This window comes from Schistocerca serialis, chromosome 5 (genome assembly GCF_023864345.2).
Source record: "Schistocerca serialis cubense isolate TAMUIC-IGC-003099 chromosome 5, iqSchSeri2.2, whole genome shotgun sequence".
Taxonomy (NCBI): domain Eukaryota; kingdom Metazoa; phylum Arthropoda; class Insecta; order Orthoptera; family Acrididae; genus Schistocerca; species Schistocerca serialis.
The window spans coordinates 498,162,835-498,190,435 of NC_064642.1; the positions used below are offsets into that span (position 1 = coordinate 498,162,835).

The window sequence follows — 27,601 nt, forward strand, 5'->3', positions numbered from 1 at the left end:
GACACTCACCATTAACGAAGAACTCATGCTTTTAGGTGCAATACGAATAAGACGTTGCCTCGAGGGTAGGCAACCTACGTTAGGGTGAGCCGGGTAATAGTGTGTGATAAGCACTCTACCTATGATCTCTGTATCCACTGCATTGCCATCTACGCTAAATAATTTTCTTTATCAGTTACCTGAATTTAAAACGATCTTCCTCGAAATGAGAGGAAAATTAAACGTGTCTCGTATTTCAAAAGGCAGCTAACGCTACACCTTGTGTCACAATAGCTGCCTCTTCCACATAGACGTTTGCAGCTCATTCTAGCCAACCAGCCCCACCCCCTCTTTTGTGTGCTCATTCTGAATGTTTACTATTACTGTCAATTCAGTATTCTCTTCAGTTATTATTCTTTCCGTTTACGATGATATTAAACACACCTTCAAAAGTGTTAACAATAGCAACAGCATTAATAATAGCAGGTGATAAGAATAACATTATTATTATTATTGTTGTTCACTATTATTATGTGTTTTGGTAGTTATAATCATCATTATAATAATATATTAGATGTTCATAGCTGAACCACAAGTATACACTGAAATTCAGACTGTTTTGTGGTAATTTTTGGTGTATCAAAGAGAGGATCTGATGCCCATAATTTGGGCAGACTAATTAAAACAATAAACAGATAAACAATGTGCCAAATAACACTAAGTCTCACATCGTGAACATCGTGATTTTTCTAAAACCAGTGTAATTACCAACTCACTTCAAACATTTTCAGAAGTTCGTGCCCTAGAGATTGCAGATATTTGTCGAAAGTCATGTTCTACTTCGTGGAGAATCGGAATAACTGCTACAGAACTACAGAACTTACACAGATATTAACTGTAATTGCAGCATACTCGAAGATAACGGGTTTATTGCAAAGCATTTATAATTATTTAAGACCAGAAAAAGGAACGTAATTGGCTGGATTATTTAGATTTTGCATACAACTTGTGGAACCAGTGACTTTTGAATAATAAGTGCGTTTAATAATGTCAGAAATTGTACAACGGCTTCCTAGCACACTCTTGCATCCGTGTTGCACAGTCACAAATTTTCACACAGCTTACCATGAAACAACTATTTAACAACAAGTCTTTCGATACAAAGCAAATAAAAGATGTACTGACATGAAAAGATAATGCAATACGATTTTTTGTGATTTGACAAATAATAAAAGTTTTAGTTTTAAGTCCTTTCTTATATGTTTATTACAATACTCCGGGTTTATAGAAATTAATTAAATAAAAATGAAATAATTATTTTGAAACATTTCAATTTTATATCGTAATTACGAAAAGTAAATAAAAAATTACTAACAGCTGGATTTGGATGCAGCAGGGTCACACGCATAATCGTTACCTCTACAAACTTTACTTCGAAAACAAATGCATAATAATTTGTCTGAATTTTTGCGTACGAAACGATAAACTAAACTCACTAACACTGCAGCACGACATGATATGAAAGATCGATACCCACTGAAAAGATCTCCCAAACCATTATACTTGATCTTTATTTACGTGTATATCCATATATATAGTGTAGTGGGAAAATAACTTGTGCATAATGATAAGTAACAAGACAAACTGGTAGCAACAATAAAGATTTTCATAACAGCTGATGGTGACACAATATCATTTGTCTTTTGAAATGGTACCTAAATAACATTTTTTATTCTTGTATTTCGAGTGTAGAGAGGTGGAAATCATGGACAACGTACAAACAACCAGTCGGTGGTGGAAATAACTTCAGATAGAAATGAAAATAATAATGTAAATACGTGAGAAAATTAATAAATGACGCTTTTTCTTCCAGAGAATCACTCTGATAAATTGGACGTAAAATTACGTTCGTGTCGAATATTGCAGCAACATCTGGGGGATGGAGTCCTCAAGAGAATGTAATGTCCAGGGACTCGGCCCGTCTCCTATGTTTATGCAGCGTAATTCCTTGTCCGGAAAGGTAATAACCTGTGCCGGCCGTTTTCCCGAAGCCCAGGGAATCTGACAAGCTGCGACTCGCGTCCGTATGATGGACGATCTCCGAGGGCGGTCTGCGGCGTAAAGTTACCCGCCACTGATTGCCGTGTTTTGCCGGGGAAAATCTACGCAGCCCCACATCCAATTACAGATACCTGCGCCAACCATCGCACCCGTGTTTTTTATATCTCGCCCGCTGGGTGCACTAAATTAATGGAGTTTATCGGAGGTCTGCGTTTTCCCAGCGCTCCAGTCTCCCATAAGGCAATATCTGGGAGCGCGGGACCACTGCTGCGCTGTAGCAGAAACTATTTTCCGAGTTGTTCCTCCACTGGTTTGCAGAAGGGACGCTAATCTGGAAGGTGTCGCTTCTCCTGTTAAGAATTAAATGCGATCAAAGAGCGTAAAGCTCGCCAGGGCGAACGACGTTGACATAACGAACGGAGGTACCGTTATTGCTAGGTGCAACTACTATTTATATTAATTTTCATTCGTTCTGGTTTACCAGATCAGAGAAGACCGCTTCATTTCCAAAACTGTCGAATTTTAACGGAGGATAGTTTCCGACAAGCAGAGGATTTCTTATATAGATCTGTGCAACAGGGAACAATACTTACCCGAATTCATAGTTTTCCAGTTTCCAGGTGATGTAGTGAACAACACAAAAATTAAACCACGAACTTCATTTCCACAATTTTTCATCTGACTGCTCGACGATATTCCCCTGCCAGCCGGTGTGGCCTAGAGGTTTTAGTCGCTTCAGTCTGGAACCGCGCGACTGCTACGGTCGCAGGTTCGAATCCTGCCTCGGGCATGGATGTGTGTGATGTACTTAGGTTAGTTAGGTTTAAGTAGTTCTAAGTCTAGGGGACTGATGACCTCAGATGTTAAGTCCCATAGTGCTCAGAGTCATTTTGATATTCCCTTATCATACCAAATCGTCAACAACAATAGACAAATATTTCTGAGTCCCTTAAAAGAGGCGGAAAATGTTTCTGATATCCCATGTAACCGACGCCGAGAAATTTTCAGCCATTTGCCAGTTAAATTGCCACTGTCGTGACGCAGTTCAACGCATTATGTACAGCAAAGTCCGCCTATGATCCGGCTGACCATGCATGCTAGCATATGATATGTCTCCTGTTTGATTGTGTCACTGCATCACAATTACTTTCGGTCTTACTGCACGAACAGCACGGTTACCACATACCCGTATTTACGCTTACTTTACTTGCTCCTCATCCTGTAACCCTATCAAAATCTAGCTTTTTCCACAAAATACCAATGATAGTACCATAACTGCAAAAAGTGGTCCAGTGTATCTGGTAACAGGCTGTAACTCTTCATTAAACATAAAACGTCAACATTTTTCTTCCTTTTGTAGCTGCCTGATACTGAAAAAATTTCGTTACTTTTTGTATGTCACTCAGCATACTTTACGTTCAAGAAAGTCGTGAAGGACTTCCGCCGTTGTCACCATTCGTTCCTTATACTGTAGTGAAAGTGTTCTCAGAACCAACAACGAAGCAAGTCCTCATGTCTTCTCTTAGATTTTTTCCCCTTTTTCTCTCTCTCTTAGGTGCTTGCTTCTCTTTCAAGGGAATTCCTCACATTTAACTAGCTTTATTAAGTGCCTCATCTTGGGTATTCATGTAGACTTCTAGCTTGCCTCTTTCTCGTTGTTTCTTCATAGCCATTGCTGCCACAAGCAACAGTGACTGTCCTTGTTTCTTTCATTCGATCAAGCGTGGCTGATAATATGCAAGTGACAGTTTATTGCAAATCATTATTTCTTGAAAAATGATGATTTGTTGCAATAACTGCATGTCACATAATAGGAACTACCAATATCAGTAAAAAATAACCCAATGTCAGGTAAGAAAATGAAATTAATTACAGAACTTGCGTTCAGTCATGATTATTTCTAAAGGGATCAGAACTATGCCTTTGTCCACTGACGTTGTTAGTCTGTCAGAGACAACAAAAGATTTGGAAAAGCTGTTGGACGGATCGGGTAGTGTCTTGAAAAGAGGTAATGAGGGGAATATCAAGTGAAATAAGAGCACTGGAATGTAGTCGAATTAAATAACACGATGCTCATAGAATTAGATTAGGAAATAAGACGCTGTAAGTAGTAAATGAGTTTTGCTATTTGGACACCAGATTACCTGACGGTGACCGACGATTAAAACAATTTGAAAGAAAATGGTCAGTTTTTTTGTGAAATGATTTGTACGAAAGCAAGAAACGGAACGTATTAGAGAAACATTTGATGCGTCTTTGAATGCTGGTCTAAAAAATATACGCCAATAGAAATGCTCATACCCCATCAATCAATTTGTCACTCTTCGTTTGGCAGTGAAAATTCCGATAAAAATTCATTGTGTAATATCTAGGGAGTCTTGTTTTCGCTCCGCTAAAATTTTTGACAAATAAAATACAGAACAGAAAAACCAAGAATAACATTTCTGAAGAAGAGAAATTTGGTAACAGCAAGCATAAATTTACGTATTAGAAAATCTTTTCGCGAAGTAGTTCGAGTGTAACCTTCTAAGGACGTGAAACCTGGACGAAAAGGAGGGATCTGTTGATCCTGATGCATAACAAAATAGTAAATTTGGTTGTGGAACGAAGTGTGTGTGTGTGTGTGTGTGTGTGTGTGTGTGTGTGTGTGTGTGTGTGTGTGTGTGTGTGTGTGTGTCGAGGTAAGGGGTTGGGATTCAGATTTTAGTGGGAGACGAATTCTCAAACACTCAAACACAGTAAGCAGTTTCAGATGTGTATTGGTAGCAGCAGTTACGCAGAGATGAACAAGTTCACACAGGATAAACTAGCGTGGAGAGGTGCCTCAAAACAGTGTTTTGCCTGAAGACCACAACAGTTTACACCCTCACCCAACATCCCGACTTGTCGTAGTTGTTCAAGATTAGGACAATACGCAAAAGTACATCCAGGATGACAATTATTGAACTATGTTAAAAAAAACGTAAATTAGATAGAAACTACGGCGTGCACATACTTTATTCAACATGTAAATGTCAGTACAGATATTCGGATTTAGGTTACGACATGTTCGATATGCCCGCCGTCATTGTCGATGATGTGGTGCAGACGAATAGCGAAATTCTGCATGACCCACTGAAGTGACGGAACATCGATGTTGTCGATGACCTACTGAATGGCTGTTTTCAGCTCAGCAATGGTTTTGGGGTTATTTCTGTACACCTTGTCTTTTATATATCCCCACAAAAAGGAATCTCACGTGTTCAGATCCGGAGAACGTGGCGGCCAATCGCGGGCTAAGCCAGTGGCCTCTGGGTAATGCGGTCCCCAAAGTGCTCTTCCAGGGCATCAAGCACACTCCTGGTTCGATGGGATCAAGCTCCGTCTTACCTGAACCACATCTTGTCGAAATCATGTCACTTTGGATAATCGGAATGAAATCATCGTCCAGAACCTTCTCGTACCGTTCTATAGTCACCGTGCCGTCAAGGAGTACCGCACCGATTATTACGTGACTAGGAACTGAGCACCACAAAGTCACCTGATGAGTGTGAAGGGACTTCCCGATCACGAAATGCGGATCTCAGTCCCCCAAATGTGCCTATTTTGCTTATAGACGAAACCATCAAATGGTTCAAATGGCTCTGAGCACTATGGGACTTATCATCTGAGGTCATCAGTCCCCAAGAACGTAGAACTACTTAAACATAACTAACGTGAGGACATCACACACATCCATGCCCGAGGCAGGATTCGAACCTGCGACCGTAGCGGTCGCGCGGTTCCAGACTGAAGCGCCTAGAACCGCTCGGCCACACCGGCCAGCAGCAAAAACATCCAAATGAAAGTGGGATTCATCGCTAAACCAGGCATACTAACTCCCATCATGCCCCGCGACCAACTGTGCAGTTTGAACGTCCGAACGCAAAACGATAAGAAGTTACGACGATTTTATTTAATATAGTTCAATAATTGTTACCCTGTGCCTCGATGTAATAAAGCCCAGGAGCTCAAAATGGCACCAAGTGAAATGCTAAAAACGACTTCGTGTTTGCGTACCACTTTCAACCAGCACATGGTCTGTTTCATCTTTCGTATGCCGAGATCCTAGACGGAGACTCTGATTGTCAGTTTCTGGACCAGAGTTCCCTATCTGAAATCGATACATTGGCCCTCTTCCGTCAACCCTGGAAGTTTGTATCACCCTGAATGAATGCTCCATAGAGTTCGCAGTGACGGTGCGTTGAGGAAAAAATGGCCGCCGATGACGGAGGCTCGTAGAAGGACGGCCGGCCAGTTTCGCTCCCCCGAGTGGTCGAGGAGCTACGGAGCATGCGCGTGTGCAGTCGGCCACGGGCCGGCCTGCAGACCCCCTGGCCGTATACAAGAGTGGCTTCCGTGTATCGACAGCGCTGATCCCCGGCCGCTCGTCAAGGCGGCTCCGGCCTCTACAGTCGTAAAGCGCGTCACGCAGCGCCCGCCACCGCCTTCCGTGATCGGCCCGGCCTAGCCGGTCCGCGGGCGAGCTTCACATACGGAATTCACTGCTCCTTCCTCCAGCAGCCACTGCGCGGGTACTCTCCTTCCGAGGAAGGCGGCGGCTTACAAGTCTACAACTACCCCGCGCAAGCAACTTCACAGTGTAGGGCGGAGGGTACTTGCGCCACTTCCTCCTTTTCCTGACCCAGCCACGAATGCTTCGCGGGAACAACGATCGTTGATAAGCCTGTGAATGGGCTCAAACATCTTTAATTTTGGCTTCATGGTATTTTCGTGAGATATACGTAGGAGGAAGCAATATATTGATTGATTCTTATAAAAATGTATGCCCTCGGAACTTAACCAATAGGCCTCAACATGGTGCAGAATACCTCTCTTGCAGCGTTTGACGCTAGAGTTGGCTCAGCATCTCCGTCACGCTTTCGCACTTACTACACTACTGGCCATTAAAATTGCTACACCACGAACATGACGTGCTACAGACGCGAAATTTAACCGACAGGAAGAAGACGCTGTGATATGCAAATGAATAGCTTTTCAGAGCATTCACACAAGGTTGGCGACGGTGGCGACACCTACAAGTGCTGACATGAGGAAAGTTTCCAACCGATTTCTCATACACAAACAGCAGTTGACCGGCGTTGCCTGGTGAAACGTTGTTGTGATGCCTCGTGTAAGGAAGAGAAATGCGTACCATCACGTTTCCGACTTTGATCAAAGGTCGGATTGTAGCCTATCGCGATTGCGTTTTATCGTATCGCGACATTGTTGCTCGTGTTGGTCGAGATCCAATGACTGTTAGCAGAATATGGAATCGGTGGGTTCAGGAGGGTAATACGGAACGCCGTGCTGGATCCCAACGGCCTCGTATCACTAGCAGTCGAGATGACAGGCATCTTATCCGCATGGCTGTAACGGATCGCGCAGCCACGTCTCGATACCTGAGACAACAGATGGGGACGTTTGCAAGACGACAACCATCTACACGAACAGTTCGACGACGTTTGCAGCAGCATGGACTATCAGCTCGGAGACCGTGGCTGCGGTTACCCTTGACGCTGCATCACAGACAGGAGCGCCTGTGATGGTGTACTCGACGACGAACCTGGGTGCACGAATCGCAAAACGTCATTTTTTCATATGAATCCAGGTTCTGTTTACAGTATCGTGGTGGTCGCATCCCTGTTTAGCGACACCGCGGTGAACGCACATTGGAAGCGTGTATTCGTCATCGCCATACTGGCGTATCACACGGCGTGATGGTATGGGGTGCCATTGGTTACACGTCTCGGTCGCCTCTTGCTCGCATTGACGGCACTTTGAACAGTGGACGTTACATTTCAGATGTGTTACGGCCCGTGGCTCTACCCTTCATTCGATCCCTGCGAAACCCTACATTTCAGTTGGATAATGCACGATCGCTTGTTGCAGGTCCTGTACGGGTCTTTGTGGATATAGAAAATGTTCGACTGCTGCCTTGATCAGCACATTCTCCAGATCTCTCACCAACTGAAAACGTGTGGTCAATAGTGGCAGAGCAACTGGCTCGTCACAATACGCCAGTCACTACTCTTGATGAACTGTGATATCGTGTTGAAGCTGCATGGACAGCTGTACCTGTACACGCCGTCCAAGCTCTGTTTGACTCAATGACCAGGCGTATCAAGGCCGTTATTCCGGCCAGAGGTGGTTGTTCTGGGTACTGATTTCTCAGGATCTATACACCCAAATTGCGTGAAAATGTAATCACATGTCAGTTCTAGTATAATATATTTGTCCAATGAATACCCGTTTATCATCTGCATAGTTTCTTGGAGTAGCAATTTTAATGGCCACTAGTGTAAATGAACCTGTAACGAAAAGTGCTGCTCTTCTTTGGCTCTTCTCCACTTCTTCTACCAATCCTATCTGGTACGGATTCTAGACTGTGGAACTATATTCAGGAACTAGCTTAGCGCCTGCTGCTTCACTCGCATAGACTGTATGGTCTACATAGTTTTTTTGTTTTGTTTCTCTTTAATCGAATTTTTACACTGTTCACAAATTGCAACATCTTCTAAACTTACCTTATCAATTATATCCATAGAAGCATGGTCTTTCCTGAATGTACTTCTGACAAAAATGCTATTCTGGTGGCTCTAATTAAGATTTTTGTTAATCATGTCTTTTGCGTTGTCGCCCTGATATTTCCATAGAAACTTTCATCCCCTAAAATGTATTTCTTTATAAGCAACCAAGAAGCGAAATACCGATTTTCACACATTTAGCTTTAAAAATGTTTTCACAAAAATATTGTCACGAAACAGTTCGTCCCATATTTCACACCCTTAAGGGTTGAATTTCCAAAATACTGAAACACTTTTTTTTTCTTTCTGCAAGCGAGAAGTCAAATACCAGTTTCTATAGATTTGCTTTCAAAAATACTTTAGTAGTTCTTTGATAATGATTTATTTAAAAAAAAAAATTTTGTCCAATATTTCATCCTCTTAGGGGTTGAATTGCTAAAAATGCTTGAACAAATGTTTTTTTTTATTTCTGACCGAGAAAAAAATACCAATTTTCGTAGGTCTAGCTTCAAAATTGCCTTAAGAGCAACATATAAAAGAAAGAAGTATTTCATTCTCTATTTCACTCCCCTAGGGTTGGAACTTCGAAAAATCTATTTTTAAACGACGCCTACGGTATACGGTCAACATCCTCTCCAAGTTTCGTTTCTATGCTGAGCGGTTTGAGCTGCTCCGGGCAGTCAGGCATTGCCTTTTATATACATAAATTAGCCAAACAAAGGTTATGTAAGTTTCTTCCTTTGTTGATGAGCTATATTTCTTGAGGATTCTTCTAATGAATCTCAGTCTGGCATCTGCTCTACAAGCTATTAATATTATGTGGTCGTTCCACTTCACATCGCTCTGTAGGCATACTACCGATGTTTTATGGAAGTAATTGCTCCAATTATTGTTCTCCAACATTTTAACCATACATTAAATGGTTATTCTGTCGATGTACCCGCAATACGATAGATTCGTTTATGTTGAAGGTCAACTGGCGTTTCCTGCACAAAGCGTCAGTACTCTGTAGCTCTTCCTGCATTTCGTTAAAATCCTCCAGCGTTGCAGCTTCTCTGTATAAGATCATTTATAAACTGTAAATTGTGAGCAGTAATGGTCGTACCACACTCCATTGGGGTTTCCCTGAAGTTACTTCTTACGTCTGAGAACTTCTCTTCGTTGAAAATGATGTTCTCTTTTCTGTCTCCTGGAAACTCTTCAATGCAGTCACACAGTTGGTCTGATACTCTGCACGCTCGTATTTTGCTCATTAGGTGACTGTATGGAGCTAAATCGAACGCCTTCCTGAAGTCAAGGAACATGGCATCTACTGGCACTCTGTATTTGCCGTTTTGTCGGTCTCCTGGGTGAAGAAAAAGAGAGCTGGGTTTCACACACTCGTTATTTTCGGAACCCATGTTGATTTGTGCATAGGAGATTTTCGGTCTTCATAATACGAGAGCATAAAACAAGTTGCTAATTTCTAAAATACACAGATGAGATGTAGGCCTGTAGGTCTGTGTATCTGTTGGACGATCCCCCGTGAAAACGGGAGTGACCTGCGCCTTTCTCCAATCATTAGGAACATTTCGGTCTTCTAAAGCTCTACGGCACACTGCTGCTAGAGGAGGGGCAACATCTTTCACATACCCTGCGTAGAATCGAACTGACATTCCATCGGGTCCAGTGGCTTTTTCTCCTTGGGCGAGTTCGGTTGCTTTTATATCTTATAGCCATTTATTTCGATATCTGTCACACATCTGTCTACTATAGTGGACCTTTTTTTATACGAACCTGGTTAATCCGAATTTCTCTTTGGTATGGATAAGATTTTTGTACGGCATTTGATACTCCAAGAGTAACTGCGGCAAAAATATAAGACGCTCTTTTCAGTTGTGAGCGCACTGTGAGCGAATAAAGTGGCCTAGAACAACGATGTCTCCCGCCAAGTAGGAGGGCCCGCTGAGGGGCTTCGCCTTAATGAATGCAGCCCACCTAACACAACTGCCACGCACTTCCTTCTTCATGGCAATTCTCAGCTGCACTCTGCAGGGGCAGTGAAGACGCTCCTACCGCCTTTTCGATGGGAAGTGTTGGATCACCCACAACACAGCCTTAATTGGCTCGTCCTGAGTATCATCTCTGTTCACATGAAACGCTGGATACGAAGACAACACCTGGGCGCAGGCTACGCGCTATAGATCGGCATAGAGAATTATCGGAAAGCACAGGCGGCTGCCTTCTATGACGATGGTGTTGGAAATTTCGTATAACGCTCTGACAAATGTCTAAGTAGGGAAGTACCTGGAAGGTGTAGCTAATTCTTGCAAATAAAATTCTGGACAACCTTCGTATTGTGACAGCAAGTAGACACCCAGCATATAGTCGGATATAGAAACGTCACGTTATGCTATACGGTGCAACAAACCAATCCTGCCAGAACTCTGCACTGTAGGGCGCCATGCCTAAAGTACTGCACTGCCAACCTGCAGAACTACGTGACTGCAGTCATGGACTGTGCGGCTGGTCCCGGCGGAGGTTCGAGTCCTCCCTTGGGCATGGGTGTGTGTGTTTGTCCATAGGATAATTTAGGTTAAGTAGTGTGTAACCTTAGGGACTGATGACCTTAGCAGTTAATTCCCATAACATTTCACACACATTTGATTTGAACTACGTCACTGACTGCCTGGCATATCCCTTAGATAGTTGTGAAGGCATGCACGACTTCAGCGTGTTCGTCGCCACGAGAATGCAAACGAATATGACAACACAAGGAGTGACAACCGAGAGGAGATCACAATACTTCATTGGGCTGTTCTTCCTCAGCCACTCACCCACATCCCGTCTTTTTGGCCCAATGAAGAATGCAATTCACTGGGGGCAGTACGCGGCTGATGGAGAGGTTATTGATGCAGCAAGACATTGGCTCCGACTTCTGCCCCCGGTAGCTGAATGGTCAGCGTGACGGACTATCAATCCTCTGGGCCCGGGTTCGATTCCCGGCTGGGTAGGGGAATTTTCCCCGCCCAGGGACTGAGTGTTGTGTTGTCCTTATCATCATCCTATCATCCTCATCGACTGCAGGTCGTCGAAGTGGCGTCAAATTGAAAGACAGGCACCAGGCGAACGTTCTGCCCGACGTGGAGCCTTAGGCACAGGATTAAAAAAAATTGGCTCCGACGTCGACGCACATGCGGGCATGCAGACCCTGTAATATTATTGGGATTTCCGTCGTCTGAAAGCTGTGAGTACCCCTGGAAAGGCATTCACCTATCTGTATATTAAATGATCAACTTATGAGATGAGACCTATTCTTTGCAAGTCATTTGTTTTATATAACTTACGTAACTGTAAAGATGCGCATCTAGCGCGGACGCTAACACATCGATTGCGCAGTCAAAGAAACATTTTAACAGAAGCTGAACTGAACGTTCCGCTTCGGTGTTAATAAAAGATGACAGTAAAAACTTTTGTAGATATTCGGATTTTATCATACTTCTGCTTGTAATGTGAAAGCGTAAAGAAGGTCGTCTTTAAGCCATAAAAGTGAGCGGTCTTGGCAGCGTGCAGACAACATTATTAATTAATAAAATTGGAGTAATTTATGTTCGATACAGTAAACCGGCAAGTTATTGTTATGAAGGTGTTGAACGGTGCAATAATTGTCTTGAAGGAAGGAGAAAAGTAATGACGGTAATTTGTGACAAAAACGTGAACCAAGGAGCTAGCACAGGACAGGCTGAAATCTGATCGCTCCATACAGTTAGAAAAGTACTTATGTAAGTTATACTGTTTATAAATAAGCCCTAATTTGCTTGTGAGAATTGTTTGAATATATTTAGTGTTTACCAGATTTCTTATTCTACACTCCTGGAAATGGAAAAAAGAACACATTGACACCGGTGTGTCAGACCCACCATACTTGCTCCGGACACTGCGAGAGGGCTGTACAAGCAATGATCACACGCACGGCACAGCGGACACACCAGGAACCGCGGTGTTGGCCGTCGAACGGCGCTAGCTGCGCAGCATTTGTGCACCGCCGCCGTCAGTGTCAGCCAGTTTGCCGTGGCATACGGAGCTCCATCGCAGTCTTTAACACTGGTAGCATGCCGCGACAGCGTGGACGTGAACCGTATGTGCAGTTGACGGACTTTGAGCGAGGGCGTATAGTGGGCATGCGGGAGGCCGGGTGGACGTACCGCCGAATTGCTCAACACGTGGGGCGTGAGGTCTCCACAGTACATCGATGTTGTCGCCAGTGGTCGGCGGAAGGTGCACGTGCCCGTCGACCTGGGACCGGACCGCAGCGACGCACGGATGCACGCCAAGACCGTAGGATCCTACGCAGTGCCGTAGGGGACCGCACCGCCACTTCCCAGCAAATTAGGGACACTGTTGCTCCTGGGGTATCGGCGAGGACCATTCGCAACCGCCTCCATGAAGCTGGGCTACGGTCCCGCACACCGTTAGGCCGTCTTCCGCTCACGCCCCAACATCGTGCAGCCCGCCTCCAGTGGTGTCGCGACAGGCGTGAATGGAGGGACGAATGGAGACGTGTCGTCTTCAGCGATGAGAGTCGCTTCTGCCTTGGTGCCAATGATGGTCGTATGCGTGTTTGGCGCCGTGCAGGTGAGCGCCACAATCAGGACTGCATACGACCGAGGCACACAGGGCCAACACCCGGCATCATGGTGTGGGGAGCGATCTCCTACACTGGCTGTACACCACTGGTGATCGTCGAGGGGACACTGAATAGTGCACGGTACATCCAAACCGTCATCGAACCCATCGTTCTACCATTCCTAGACCGGCAAGGGAACTTGCTGTTCCAACAGGACAATGCACGTCCGCATGTATCCCGTGCCACCCAATGTGCTCTAGAAGGTGTAAGTCAACTACCCTGGCCAGCAAGATCTTCGGATCTGTCCCCCATTGAGCATGTTTGGGACTGGATGAAGCGTCGTCTCACGCGGTCTGCACGTCCAGCACGAACGCTGGTCCAACTGAGGCGCCAGGTGGAAATGGCATGGCAAGCCGTTCCACAGGACTACATCCAGCATCTCTACGATCGTCTCCATGGGAGAATAGCAGCCTGCATTGCTGCGAAAGGTGGATATACACTGTACTAGTGCCGACATTGTGCATGCTCTGTTGCCTGTGTCTATGTGCCTGTGGTTCTGTCAGTGTGATCATGTGATGTATCTGACCCCAGGAATGTGTCAATAAAGTTTCCCCTTCCTGGGACAATGAATTCACGGTGTTCTTATTTCAATTTCCAGGAGTGTATTCTTTTCCTTTATATTTTTTTTACTTCCATGTCATATTATTTTTATAAATATCAAACAGCCTTTACTACAGCAGAGAATACTGCGGCATCCCGATCGTAGACAGAAGGCCGCTCCTTGTCTTCTATACAACTCATAGCTGCCCCATTTATTAATGATTTCATTTGCAAATGCATTTTTTTGTTATTGTTCATTGTTAAAGGTCCCTTAGGTGATTATAAATTTCATACTGATTACGTAAAGAAATCCGGGTTGTTGTTTTCCAAAAAATAGAAGCCTTTGCGCAATCAAAAACTAGCCTCCTTCTGAAAACGATCAGGAGCCGACCAGAAGACGGACGTCTTCGACCGCTTTCGTGTTTCCTGTGGCAAAGCTGTGCTAAACTGGGAACACGACATTCTAGTATGAAACACAATATTTGGCAGCACTGTAGCGCCGGCAGATGTTCGAAACTTTGCACAATTGATGTGAACGCATTGCCATTTAGTAATCATGGAGAATTGGACTGGTGCGGAACGTGCAGTAGCTGTGATAGCGTTTTACAAAAATGGTGATAGTGCGACTGCCGCGCAGAGAACATTTCGACAGCATTACCAGCTTGGACGTCATGGACGTGTCCCATCTGCGCATGCGATTACAACGTGGGTCCGTAATTTTGAAGAAACAGGATCTGCCTTGAAAAATAAACCTACAGGTGGCATTCCAACGGTACGTTCCCCAGAGAACATTGCAGCTGCTAGAGCTGCAATCGAGAGAAGTCCTCGCCGCTCCGTTCGACAGCGTGCATCTTCGCTAGGGAATAAGCGACGAAACTTACAAAGAATACAGCACGAATTAGACTTCCATCCCTATAAGTTGCAGATTGTGCAACACTTACATGAACGAGACCCAGCGTCACGTATGGAGTTTAGTAGCCAGATATTGGCTAAAATCAACGAGGACGCGAATTTCCTTGGTGACTTATGGATATCAGACGAAGCCCATTTCCACCTGAACGGATTCGTGAACAAACACAATTTTCGTTATTGGGCACAGGACAATCGTTGTGAGTTTCACCAGCGACCACTACATAGCGCCAAGACCACAATATGGTGTGCTGTATCATGTCATGGTGTTATCGGCCCTTATTTTTTTGAACGTGAGGATGGTAGTGCAGTGACAGTAACATCCGCTCGATACGTTGAAATGCTTCAAACATTCTTTACACCGAGACTGTACGAGCTTAATCTTAACGTCGAAAACATGTGGTTTCAGCAGGACGGAGCCATGTCACACACTGCTCGACAATCGATGGCAGCAGTTCGTCAATTGTTTGGAAGACGCATTATTTCACGTAACGGTGACATTGCATGACCTGCGAGATCCCCTGATCTTAGTGTGTGCGACTTCTTCCTGTGGGGATATCTTAAAGGCAAGGTGTACCGTACACGTCCTGCAACAATCCATGAACTGAAGGAGAACACTGAAAACGAAATCACTGCCATTCCCCAAGATTTGCTACACCGCGCATTGCAGAGTTTTCATAACAGGCTGATAGAGTGTGAACGCCGAATGGGAGCACATCTTTCCGACGTCATCTTTAAAAAGTAAAGAGACTCTTTTGGACATTTTGATTGTAAAGACATACTGAATAATGGCATACTGAATACATTCACTTTCGTTAATAAATTACTAGTTTTATGAATTTATTCATGGAAATGACGTTATTTCGAAATTTCCCGCTTCCCTGCGCCACCATGTATGTATAATTGTCAGATTAAAATTGAAAGAATTGAAATATATTTAACTTATCTGTTTATTTTTTAATCATACTAGAAACCCCCCCCCCCCCCCAGTCGCATTTAACGGGGTTTATGTAGAAAAATAGGATTTTGTAGCCGAAGGACAGTGAACAATAATACTTACAGGAATTCTGAAGGAAACCAATGTGCTTTCAGAAAAGAAACGTATTACGTTAGTTTTTGAACGCCGCTCGTAATTTGAATGAGGTCGCTTCAGTAGTGGCGAGGTGTTACGTGTGGTGAAGCACGAGTAGAGTGGGTAGACGATAGAGTAGAGCATAACGTGCAGCAGGAATTCCCCGGCTTTTTCCTCTTGCGGCTCCACCGCGAAATGCGGTAGGCGGCTGGGCCACCGGCAGAGGCCGGCGACGAGGGTTGCGGCCCGGGGTGCGTCGGCGCGCCGGCTGAGTGACAGGGGTCGCATTCCTGGCGAGCGCCACAAATTAAACCGGGCGGACAGGTGGCACGGCAGCAACACGCCGCCTCGCCGCCGCCGCCGCCGCCGCCGCCGCTGCAGACAATAATGAGCGAGCCGTGTAGGAGCGCCGCGGTAGTGGCTGCACGCCCTGCCATCAGCGCAATAGACTAAATGATTATTCGCACGTATCTCCGGGTTTTCTGAAGACGGCTGCGAGACAACTACCACAAATACTGAGAAATGACACATGTCAACCGGCCGCGGTGGCCGAGCGGTTCTTGGCGCATCAGTCCGGAACTGCGTGAGTGCTAGGGTAGCAGGTTCGAATCCTACCTCGGGCATGGATGTGTGTGCAGTCCTTAGGTTAGTTAGGTTTAAGTAGTTCTAAGTTCTACGGGACTGATGACCTCATATTTTAAGTCCCATAGTGCTCAGAGCCATTTGAACCATTTTACACATGTGGACAGAGCAACACTCCCTGTTTTGATTCGTACTATGCGCCGCGGCAGGCAGTAAATGTAAACAAATCATCCGCTCCATGTAGTCGAGTAGAATTTGTCAGAGCTTCCGAGTAGGCGACGATATTGCAATGCCTGTGTATCGTGTTTATCTGACGATACCGGGCAAGCGACTTTCAAGTACAACGTCTGAATTGTACAGGAATATACATAATGGATGTACGAGTACAGATTGTAGATGCACCGCTGAAGACATATGGAAGTTTTGGTCTGCTCCTCAGTACTGCACGGATAGCCAAGTGGTAGTGCCTTTGACACGATCAACCATGATTTATCTCGACCATGCGACGCATGGCAATACCTCAGGATTTTACACTACTGGTCGTTAAAACTGCCACACCATGAAGATGACGTGCTACAGACGCGAAATTTAACCGACAGGAAGAAGATGCTGTGATATGCAAATGATTAGCTTTTCAGAGCATTCACACAAGGTTGGCGCCGGTGGCGACACCTACAACGTGCTCACATGAGCAAAGTTTCCAGCCGATTTCTCATTCACAAACAGCTGTTGATCGGTGTTGCCTGGTGAAACGTTGTTGTGATGCCTCGTGTAAGGCGGAGAAATGCATACCTTCACGTTTCCGACTTTGATAAAGGTCGGATTTTAGCCTATCGCGATTGCGGTTTATCGTATCGCGACATTGCTGCTCGCGTTGGTCGTGATCCAATGACTGTTATCAGAATATGGAATCGGTGGGTTCAGGAGGGTAATATGGAACGCCCTGCTGGATCCCAACGGCCTCGTGTCACTAGGAGTCGAGATGACAGGCATCCTATCCACATGGCTGTAGCGGATCGTGCAGCCACGTCTCGATCCCTAGGTCAACAGATGGAGACGTCTGCAAAACAAGAACCATCTGCACGAACAGTACGATGATGTTTGCAGCAGCATGGACAATCAGCTCAGAGACCATGGCTGCGGTTACCCTTGACGCTGCATCAGAGATAGGTGCACCTGCGATGGTGTAATCGACGACGAACCTGGGTGCACGAATGGCAAAACGTCATTTTTTCGGATGAATCCAGGTTCTGTTGACAGCATCATGATGTTCGCATCCCTGTTTAGCGACATCGCGGTGAACGCACATTAGAAGCGTGTATTCGTCATCGTCATACTGGCGTATCACCCGGCGTGATGGTATGGGGTGATATTGGTTACACCTCTCGGGCACCTCTTGTTCGCAATGGCGGCACTTTGAACAGTGGACGTTACATTTCAGATGTGTTTCGACCCGTGGCTCTACCCTTCACGTGATGACTGGGTGTTGTGTGATGTCCTTAGGTTAGTTAGGTTTAAGTAGTTCTAAGTTGTAGGGGACTGATGACCATATATGTTAAGTCCCATAGTGCTCAGAGAAATTTGAATTTTCTACCCTTCATGCGATCCCTGCGAAACCCCACATTTCAGCAGGATAATGCATGACCGCATGTTGCAGGTCCTGTACGGGCCTTTCTGGATACAGAAAATGTTCGACTGCTTTCCTGGCCTGGACGTTCTCTAGATGTCTCACCAATTGAAAATGTCTAGTCAATGGTGGCCGAGCAACTGGCTCGTCACAATACGCCAGTCACTACTCTTAATGAACTGTGGTATCGTGTTGAAGCTGCATCGGCAGCTGTACCTGTACACGCCATCGAAGCTCTGTTTGACTCAATGCCCAGGCGTATCAAGGCTGTTTTATGGTCAGAGGTGGCTGTTCTGGGTATTGATTTCTCGGGATCTATACACCCAAATTGCGTGAAAATGCAATCACATATCAGTTCTAGTATAATATATTTGTCCAATGAATACCCGTTTACCATCTGCATTTCTTCTTAGTGTAGCAATTTTAATGGCCAGTAGTGTAATAAAGAATTACATACACGTACCTTTTATCCTTCTTGGTGCCTCTCCCTTATCCTCTTAGGAGACAGGGACACCATTGCCAGGTCTCCAAGCACGATCTCCGCCCATTCTGCCCCCTGATCTACTATACCTTAAAAAAAGTGGTAAGAGGACCGCTCATGATAAGCTGGAAATCCACGTTCGAGTCCCGGTCAGGCACAAATTTTCGTTGTCGTCATTTCATTCTACAGCTGATGGTTCTCCTCATTCGCAATTGCGAATTCATTTAATGTATTTCATAACGGCTGTAGTCGCCGCACTGCCTGTTCCTTTGCACATGCATGCATGTCCAAAGGAACTTTGCATTGTAGTCAGAATAACACAGGCACTGCAATATCCAACTTTCGTTTATGTCGCACAACTCTTACTTGTTGTTGCAATTCTATTTTTTTTTTTTTTTTTCGTCACAGCATTTTCTGGCATTTCTTCGGTTCTGAGCAACATCTAGGGGTAGCGAGTTTAGACAGTCCTCGCAACTTCACTGACTCGTCTTGCCCGCTAATAGCAACGTGTAAAAAGGTACTCAGGCAGTGTAAAGTGTGCTGAAATGTGTCGGCAAGACAGGACTGCCGGTTGTGGCAGGCTGCAGAGCAACGCCGGCGGGTTTTCTCCGCAGCAGTCGTAAATGACGGGAACGGAGTGCAAAGAAGTTGGGGGCGGCAGCGCAGACGTCCTGTGTGCCGAGCAATTAGTGGCGGTCGATGGACACGGAGCTGGCTGGCCCTAGCGCCGCCTTAGCGCCCATTACGCGCCATGCCGGAAGGGGGTCCCTCTCTCTCTTTCACAACAGCTGTTTACCGCGGCCTGCCCCCCTCTGATCCCCGCGTCCGGACCGGTAATCTGCGCAATCAAAGGCGATCACTGCTCTGTAAACTCACTCCAAGGTTTCTCGCTGCGCAGGTAACCGATTCCAGTACTGATACTGTTCCAGCTTACTGCGACACGTTGTTATTGTTGTTATTGCGATATTTATTGCGAAACCTGGTTTGATGCGTCTCTCCAAGTTAGTCGTTCGCCCGCGGTCAGAGGGTTAGCTTCCCTCTGTAATAAAAAAAAATAAATAAAAAAAATAAATAAAAACTGAGTTAATGGAACAACGACGAACTGAAATGGGTGTCTTGCGACGTCCGCCCGGAGATTTACAAAAAACAAAAACAAAAAAAAGAAAGTGGTCAGCGGGACAGAATGTCAATCCTAAGGGCCCGGGTTAGATTCCCGGCTGGGTCGGAGATTTTCTCCGCTCAGGGACTGGGTGTTGTGTTGTTCTAATCAGAATCATTTCATCCTAAACAACGCGCAAGTCGCCCAAGCGGCATCAAATCGAGACTTGCACCCAGCGAACGGTCTACCCAACGGGAGGCCCTAGTCGCACGACATACCCATCCAAGCTTGTCTACCCTGCAAGAGTCTTCTTAATTACTTCTACAAGACAAATCTGCAGTTCAGATTTACTTGCGTGCTGGGCATTCATCTAACCATTCAGACCATTTCTCTACCTTCCCACTTTTGAATAGCACTTGGGAAAAACGAACACCTTAATCTATTCCTCCGAGCTCTGATTTCTCTTTCTTTATTACTATGGCAATTTCTCCCTTTGTAGGTGGGAGCCAAGAAATATTTCGCATTCGGAGGAGAAACTTGGTTATTCCAAATAGGTGTAAAAAGATCTCGCGACAGCGAAAAAAGCCTTTGTTTTAATGATTTTTACCACAATTATCGGAACATGTCCGTGGCAACCTCCCCTATTTCGTGATGACACAAAACGAGCCCCCCTTCTTTCAGAGTTTTCGGTGTTCTGCGTCAATCCTATGTGGTAAGGATCCCATACAGCGCACGGGTACTCCAGAAGAGGCCGGACGAGTGTAGTTTAGGCAGCCTTTTTAATAAATTTGTTGCATCTTCAAAGTGTTCTGAAAATGAAACGATGTCTTTGATTTGCCTTCGCAACAATGTGTTCTATGTGACGGTTGCAACTGAAGTTGTTCGTAAGACAAGACAAGACAAGACAGCGAACAGAAGACCAGACTGATTACAGCTCGCACATAAGCTTCTAAGCAACCTTTCTTCCCTTGTTCGATGCAGTAATGGACCAGAAAGAAACTGTTGTATGTGGTACAATAAGAGTCATCCTCTGCCACAGTGGTTTGAAGAATCTGAATGGCTGGCAGGGGTGGCCGAGCGGTTCTAGGCGCTACAGTCTGGAACCACGCGACCGCTACGGTCGCAGGTTCCAATCCTGCCTCGGGCATGGATGTATGTGATGTCTTTAGGTTAGTTAGGTTTAAGTAGTTCTAAGTTCTAGGGGACTGATGACCTCAGAAGTTAATTAAGTCCCATAGTGCTCGGAGCCATTTGAACCAATCTGAATGTAGATACAGATGATTCAGCTTATGGATTCTAATTGATTTGTTATTCGGATTTGTGAATAACAAGTATGACAAAATTTACAGCGAATCCAGAGTTCAGTTAACCTCTTCATAATTCCTTATGGAATGCTACAATCTGGCCTACGTGTCGTTAGCGGAGTATTTTATTCGCGTTGAGGTGAGCTACTGCTGCCTTGCAGTCGTTCACCTCACAAGGCTAATGTTCTTCAGTGCTGAATATAAAAGTCGCGACTATGAAAGTCGCTCGCTACTGCTTTCTTACTCTCATCAGAGACAAGGCGTGGGCGGACAGGAAAATCTATAGGCGGGCGTTGCAACATGGCTGCCATTTCGCCTAGTTTCCTTGCTTAGCGTAACTTCGGGCATGTGATGAGTTCCAGAGATGCTTGTATATACCATTAGAGGGCATGTCTTGCGCGACTAGCGACTTTCTTTGGTGTGGCAGGGTGACAGTATTGTTTAATCGGAGTTCTTTGGTGCGACAATCAAAGGTTGGTGCACCGATGTTAAGTTTGAAAGGGCCGGTTTTTGTTATACCGCTCGTTGTCACTTGGCTGAATCGGAACTTGGCGTTTTATGAAAGGATTTAAGCTTCCTAACCATGTGGACGAGAGATCACCGTAGTCTTGCTGTCTCAACCAGAAAGGAAATAGTTACATGTCTTAGTAAACTTCCGTCGATGTTATTCTAGTGCGTTGGGGATTACGTAAGCATCAATTCTCTATGTTGAGCAGAACCACACATGTATGAATAAAACGTACAGCCATTTTCTTGCTCTATGAATTATTATGAATAACGTAAGTTGTTACTCTCATGTCTCCATTGCTCGTTAGTATACGCATTCTCATCATGGACTTTATATAATGCTAAATTACGAGTCCTCCTTGATGTCAGACTGGTTTGTACAATACCACGAACCAAACGCAGAGAAACTAAAACATATTTTGCTTAGATGCGAATTATTTTTCGGATATTTATTTCAGCTTTTTTTTCTTTTTCCGCTTGTCCCTTGCTTGCCGTGAGCCTATGTCAGGCGGTGCTATACATACAATACTATTTCTATCTGAAATTTCCACCATATATGTCTCGTCCTAGAAGTTGCCTATCGAAGTACGTATATCATTTGTAAGTGTCAGCTCCACGAGGTAAGTGCAAATGCAGTGCATCCACTAACTAACTTTCAGAGGTGGTAGTATGCAAAATATATATATATATATATATATATATATATATATATATATATATATATATATATATAAAATAAAAAAAATAAAAAAAATAAACATGTGCTCGAAACTGCATGCCTTAAGAGCTATGAGGCTTATTCGACTTCGCTACTGTGAGACGCAACTCTTCTACTGCAAGCTCTTTGCTTTCCATACTTTGCGAAGTGATAGTACTTGCCAAGACAAGAAAAAAATCCAGTAAGCTTTGTGTCTAAAGTGCATACCTTAAGCGCTGTGAATCCTCCTCCATCTTCACTAATGTGAAACACATCTCTTCTACAGAACAAGTGCTCGTAACTCTTAAGGTATGCATTTTAGATCCCATATTAGTGGACATTTTTTTCTTGTTTTGGTCCATACTATGTATCTCCTCCCAAACTATGGAAAGCAAAGAGCTTGCATAGAAGAGATGTGTTGACAGTATCGAAGATGAAAATTTTAGAACCAATGTTTACTAGACTTTCTTTGTTGTTGTCCACATCCCACTTCTGAAAGGTTATCGGTGGTGTTCTAGTTCACACTCTGCACCCCTATAGGTTTGCACTTTATACAGATCGCGCTCGATTGCTTACGGCATGGATGATTTCCCTAAGGAAGAGCCCAGTCGTATTGATGTTCTCAGGTGCAGTTTGTAATTTTAATAACAGCAAGCTTTCATCTGGCATATCCTGAAAGGATTCTCCAGTTAGCAATTCAATGTCATTTAATGAACAATTAACTTACGACATACTTCTCTCACTGATCCTGTAGAGAAAACAGCAGCCATCCTTTGTTTGTGCTGATCGCCCGGTTGAGAAATGTTCCATTGGACACTCGCTGCAATCAGTAAGCAGTCCTGACATCGTGCATCGCCTCTGGAAATAAACATAACTGTCAGCAAGTGACGTCACGCTGGAGCTGTCCGGAGCGTGTACAGCAGGGACCAGCGTGGTGACTCATGTGTAATGCAGGCTGCTGGCATTAATGCAGGCGGGACACAGCCGGCTGACGTTCATCACGCCCTATCCCCAGCCAGCGTCATCCGCCGTTACTCTCTGGGCAGAGCGTTTACTAAACATAGCTTACTCGGCCGCTCAACGCTGTCATCAGCTTATAATAGCACTGATACGCCAAACCTGTCAGCTCCAAAATATCTCGTCCAAGTAGAATCCGGCACAAGCCTTGCATAAAGCGACATCTACAGCTTATCACAACAATAAGGGAGAGTCAAATGGTAACGAAACTGATGGAAAAAAGGAAAAAATGGGCAAGTTAGAGTAGGACTCGCGTGCTCTGTGGGTTCCCTACAAACTTAATTATACAGAGTGAACATTAATAAAACCGACAAACTGCAGGGATGGATTCCTGACTGGGAATGGAGGAAAAAAGATCCTACGAACATGTGTCCGGAAATTGAAGGCGTGCGTCCAACGACAACAAATCGTTCCGGAACACAGTAAAGAGTTGCATCGCATCCACGTCACAACAGATGTTCAAAGTGGCCTCCATGGGGCTGCAGGTGGTAGGGATAGTAGCGGTTGTCGTGCAGGATACACATAATCGTACTTTGGCTTACACCATGTTGGTGGGCTATTTGCTTGTGGCTTGTACAAGGGTCCTCCAAATCTGGTGCACGCACTTCCTACCGCCTCCTTGCACGTTCGTCTGTCTGGAAGGAACAGTGGTCACACAAGCGCCCAAAGGGGGCTTGAAATGTTGTGTGATGTGGTTGGTGTCTGTGAGGGTACTTGTTTTGGTGCAGCCGTGCTTCCTCTTGACCGTTTCAATCTGCTTGGCCGTTCACAATCATTATCTCGGCTAGTGCAAGACATAAATACCGGCCAATTCTGCTGCTTACAGTAAGCTACGTCAAACACCCTGCAATGCACTAGGAACTCACGGCACATGTCAGAGGAACTCTCATTAGTCAGTACCATCTACCGTTGCAACGATGCATTTCCGGACGCATGTTCATGGGACCTTTTTTCCTCCATTTCCAGTCAGGAATTGTCCCTAGAGTTTGTCGGTTTTATTAATGTCCATAGACAGCTCAGCCATTCCTGGAATCGAGAATCTCGTCGATTTTCGCTAGTTATTGATATAGATTCTGGCAATATATCGTTTCCGAGAATTACAAGACTTTCGAGCATGTATTTATTTTAAGTTTAAATTTTTTTCACGTTACCTTCCATAAGGGACGTGGGTGCACTCAACGACTGTGATACGACTTTCAAATGACAGAGCACAACAATCACTCGGCCTTTTCTAGCAGGTTTTATTTGGTAAATCTAGATTTCGACTAGTGCCTAGTCTTTATCAATGCTCCATTTCATAGTATCAATGCACGTTCTAGTACGTCAGTCCCCTGTTGTTCGGGCGTCTGTCACAGTTCTTTCAAGACTATTCGTCTAGTCTTGAAGGACTAGTCTTGAAAGTCTGTTTGTTAATGGATATGGAATGCGTAATGTTTGTCTTACGGAAACTTACCGTGCAATGTGTTGTGCAAATGGTGTGCTTAATCAATTTTACTGTAATCCAGAGAAAAATTAAACAACTTAATCTGGAAAAGCAGTAGTGAAATCAATCCCTCTGAAATTTACTCAGCCTCGTGAGCACCGAATTCTATAGCCCTGTGTAATAAACTGAGAAAATTCCCGCCCGCATCTCGTGGTCGTGCGGTAGCGTTCTCGCTTCCCGTTCCCGGGTTCGATTCCCGGCGGGGTCAGGGATTTTCTCTGCCTCGTGATGGCTGGGTGTTGTGTGTTGTCCTTAGGTTAGTTAGGTTTAAGTAGTTCTAAGTTCTAGGGGACTGATGACCATAGATGTTAAGTCCCATAGTGCTCAGAGCCATTTTTTTGAGAAAATTCCCTATGCAAATAAACAATGAAATACATTTTCGTTAACTCTTGAGTCGCAACGGATGTGATATTGGTAGTCTATCTCCACAGTAGGCATAAAAAATATTCAATCCTGGGACAGCGAAGTTCAATGCCGGCCGTAAAATAGCTTCATACACATAATGTCAGTAGATTAGTTAATAAACGAATAATCTTGCAAATTTTCAGTGATAGTTTTGGATATTGGCTCAGCGCTGTGCAATGCTTCCCACAATGAAGCTGTTCCAAACATTAATACTTTTCTGATTCTGGCACATTAGTATTTTCCTGACTGATTAAAAAATCATTTCTTTAAAAAATATTAATTGGATCTAAATAAACACGGCATGGGAGAGGATGAGGTACTGATAACGGCCGGCCGGAGTGGCCGAGCGGTTCTAGGCCCTTCAGTCTGGAACCGCGCGACCGCTACGGTCGCAGGTTCGAATCCTGCCTCGGGCATCGGTGTTTGTGATGTCCTTAGTTAGGTTTAAGTAGTTCTAAGTTCTAGTGGGCTGATGACCTCAGATGTTAAGTCCTATAGTGCTCAGAGTCATTTGAACCTTTTTGAACTGATAACGGGATATGCTCAGATCGAATACTCCAGTTTGTAAACTGTATTCGAAATAAAGTTTCTGCTTCACAAAATCTAATATGAAACAACCTCAAAATCAGTGAACTTTTCAGTTGTTCTACAATTCTCACTTATTGACGTAATCAAAAATACTTGCATAGTTACATGAGAAAAAGACTGACATCGTTTAACAAAATAGATTCCAAAATTTAACTTCACAAAATATTACAAATCTGGTATACCTAATCAACCTATACATTAAATCTGATGGCAAATACTTGGTTCCTACATTCAAGGATCGGAACGGTTAAAATTAGCAAAATCCACATTGCGGTGCTACACACTTAAAACTAAATATACAAAATTTCACTACCTTATGAAACTATATTTTGCTGTGTCCACAGGCCAACAGCTAAACTCTCCCAGCTAGCCACTAGCTTTAAGTCTTACAGCCTACCATTAACAGAGTGCATCAGCAACCAACTCTACGCTCCGCGAGCCCCTACTTACAATCAATTCTGCCATTCAGGCAACATCAAATGGTTCAAATGGCTCTGAGCACTATAGGACTTAACATCTGAGGTCATCAGTCTCATAGAACTTAGAACTACTTAAATCTAACTAACCTAAGGACATCACACACATCGATGCCCGAGGCAGGATTCGAACCTGCGACCGTAGCGGTCACGCGGTTCCAGACTGAAGCGCCTAGAACCGCACGGCCACACAGGCCGGCTCAAGCAACATCTTTGGTTCAGTGGTGTCAGAGATACAATCTCGTCTACGAGTGATAACCATTTCCTGTCATTTTTCATGAAATATATAAAAAAATCGGGCTCTACGTACAAGTGGACGCCTCACACGCTGAGTGCAAAATACTCGGGGTATCCAGTGTATGATAATGGAAAATGCTTTATACTTTCGAGTTCGATTCTTTAAAGAGTTGTAGGTATGGGTGGGGGTACTGCTAGCAATTAACAAATACTTTAATACGCTTATGTAATGAACGTATTGTAAAATATGAAAAATGATAAGAGTGTAGGAGGAACCCTTATGCCATAGTTTCTGGAAGTAAATAAAATGAATGCAGGTAATAAAGTGTGGTTTGAATCTGGCAAACATTTAGAAGACATAATCGTCGTTATTATTTGTTAAGCAAACATCTAAACTGTGTAGTTTGGTGTTATGTAGAAGAGAGAGAGAGAGAGAGAGAGAGAGTGAATTTCAATTTACGATGCTTGAAGTGAAAAGCTCCATAGAGTTGTGTCGAACACGTGCTAGGATCTTAACACTATTCAGTATCAGGAACCGAGGTCTTGTTAGGGCTTCCACGTTTCTAAGAAGTAAATAAAGAGGGAAAAAGGAAAACGGATAACTCAGTTTCTCGAATTAAATGTATCTCGTGATCCATTACCCGGCTTCTTGAGCGGTGGCTTGAATGCTGGCAGTATCTTTTACGCAAATAACAAGTCATAAAATGAATGAGGGCGAGAAGTCACGCAACTGCAAAGTGGACTGCGTGTCGTGGGCGCGAGGCTGCCTCATAAAGACGTCCTCATCGCGGAGGAACGGAAGCCGAAGCTGGTTACGTAGAAAACGAAAGACCACGCTGTCTCAGTCAGGTTCCCGCTCACTATATCACCCTCCAAACAGTTCTCTCTCTCTCTCTCTCTCCTTCTTCTCTTCTCTGAGACTCTAGTTCCCTCTCTTTCCTTTTAGGATGAATTGTAGAGCACGATAAAATAAACTAAGTGAATATTCTGTTGGAGTTGTCTATATAAGGAGGAAACAGATGAGTAGTTGTCAAAGCATTCACTGGCGGCGGTGTTGTAGAAGATGACACTGAATTGAGGATTTCTATATTTTCTCGGCACGTTGATCAATCCATTACATTCGATCCTGCAGGGGCTAAAACTAGGTTTGTTCAACTGATTTTTCGGGCATAAAAACACGGATAAGAGTGCTGTAGCTTCAGTGAGTCAGCGCACTCGTAAAGTGGACGAAAGGTATACGTCCAAAATATCTGTTGAAGAAATGGAGTTTCTGTGGATACAAGCCCGATATCTAGTCGACATTCGAACTGTTCATGTATAACGCTT

General features: G+C 44.4%; 1 protein-coding gene across 3 annotated transcripts in view; it reads right to left on the reverse strand.

Annotated features, from left to right (window-relative positions):
- Positions 1-27,601, reverse strand: part of LOC126480688 (irregular chiasm C-roughest protein) — a 1,491,349-nt gene that overhangs the window by 727,896 nt on the left and 735,852 nt on the right. Inside the window, exon 1 of one of the 3 annotated variants that reach the window (XM_050103924.1) lies at positions 22,797-22,876. The exons of the other annotated variants lie outside the window; for them this stretch is intronic. The gene's annotated coding sequence lies outside the window, so the exon portion shown is untranslated. Of the gene's footprint in view, positions 1-22,796; positions 22,877-27,601 lie in introns of those variants that run through there. 3 annotated transcript variants of the gene reach the window in all.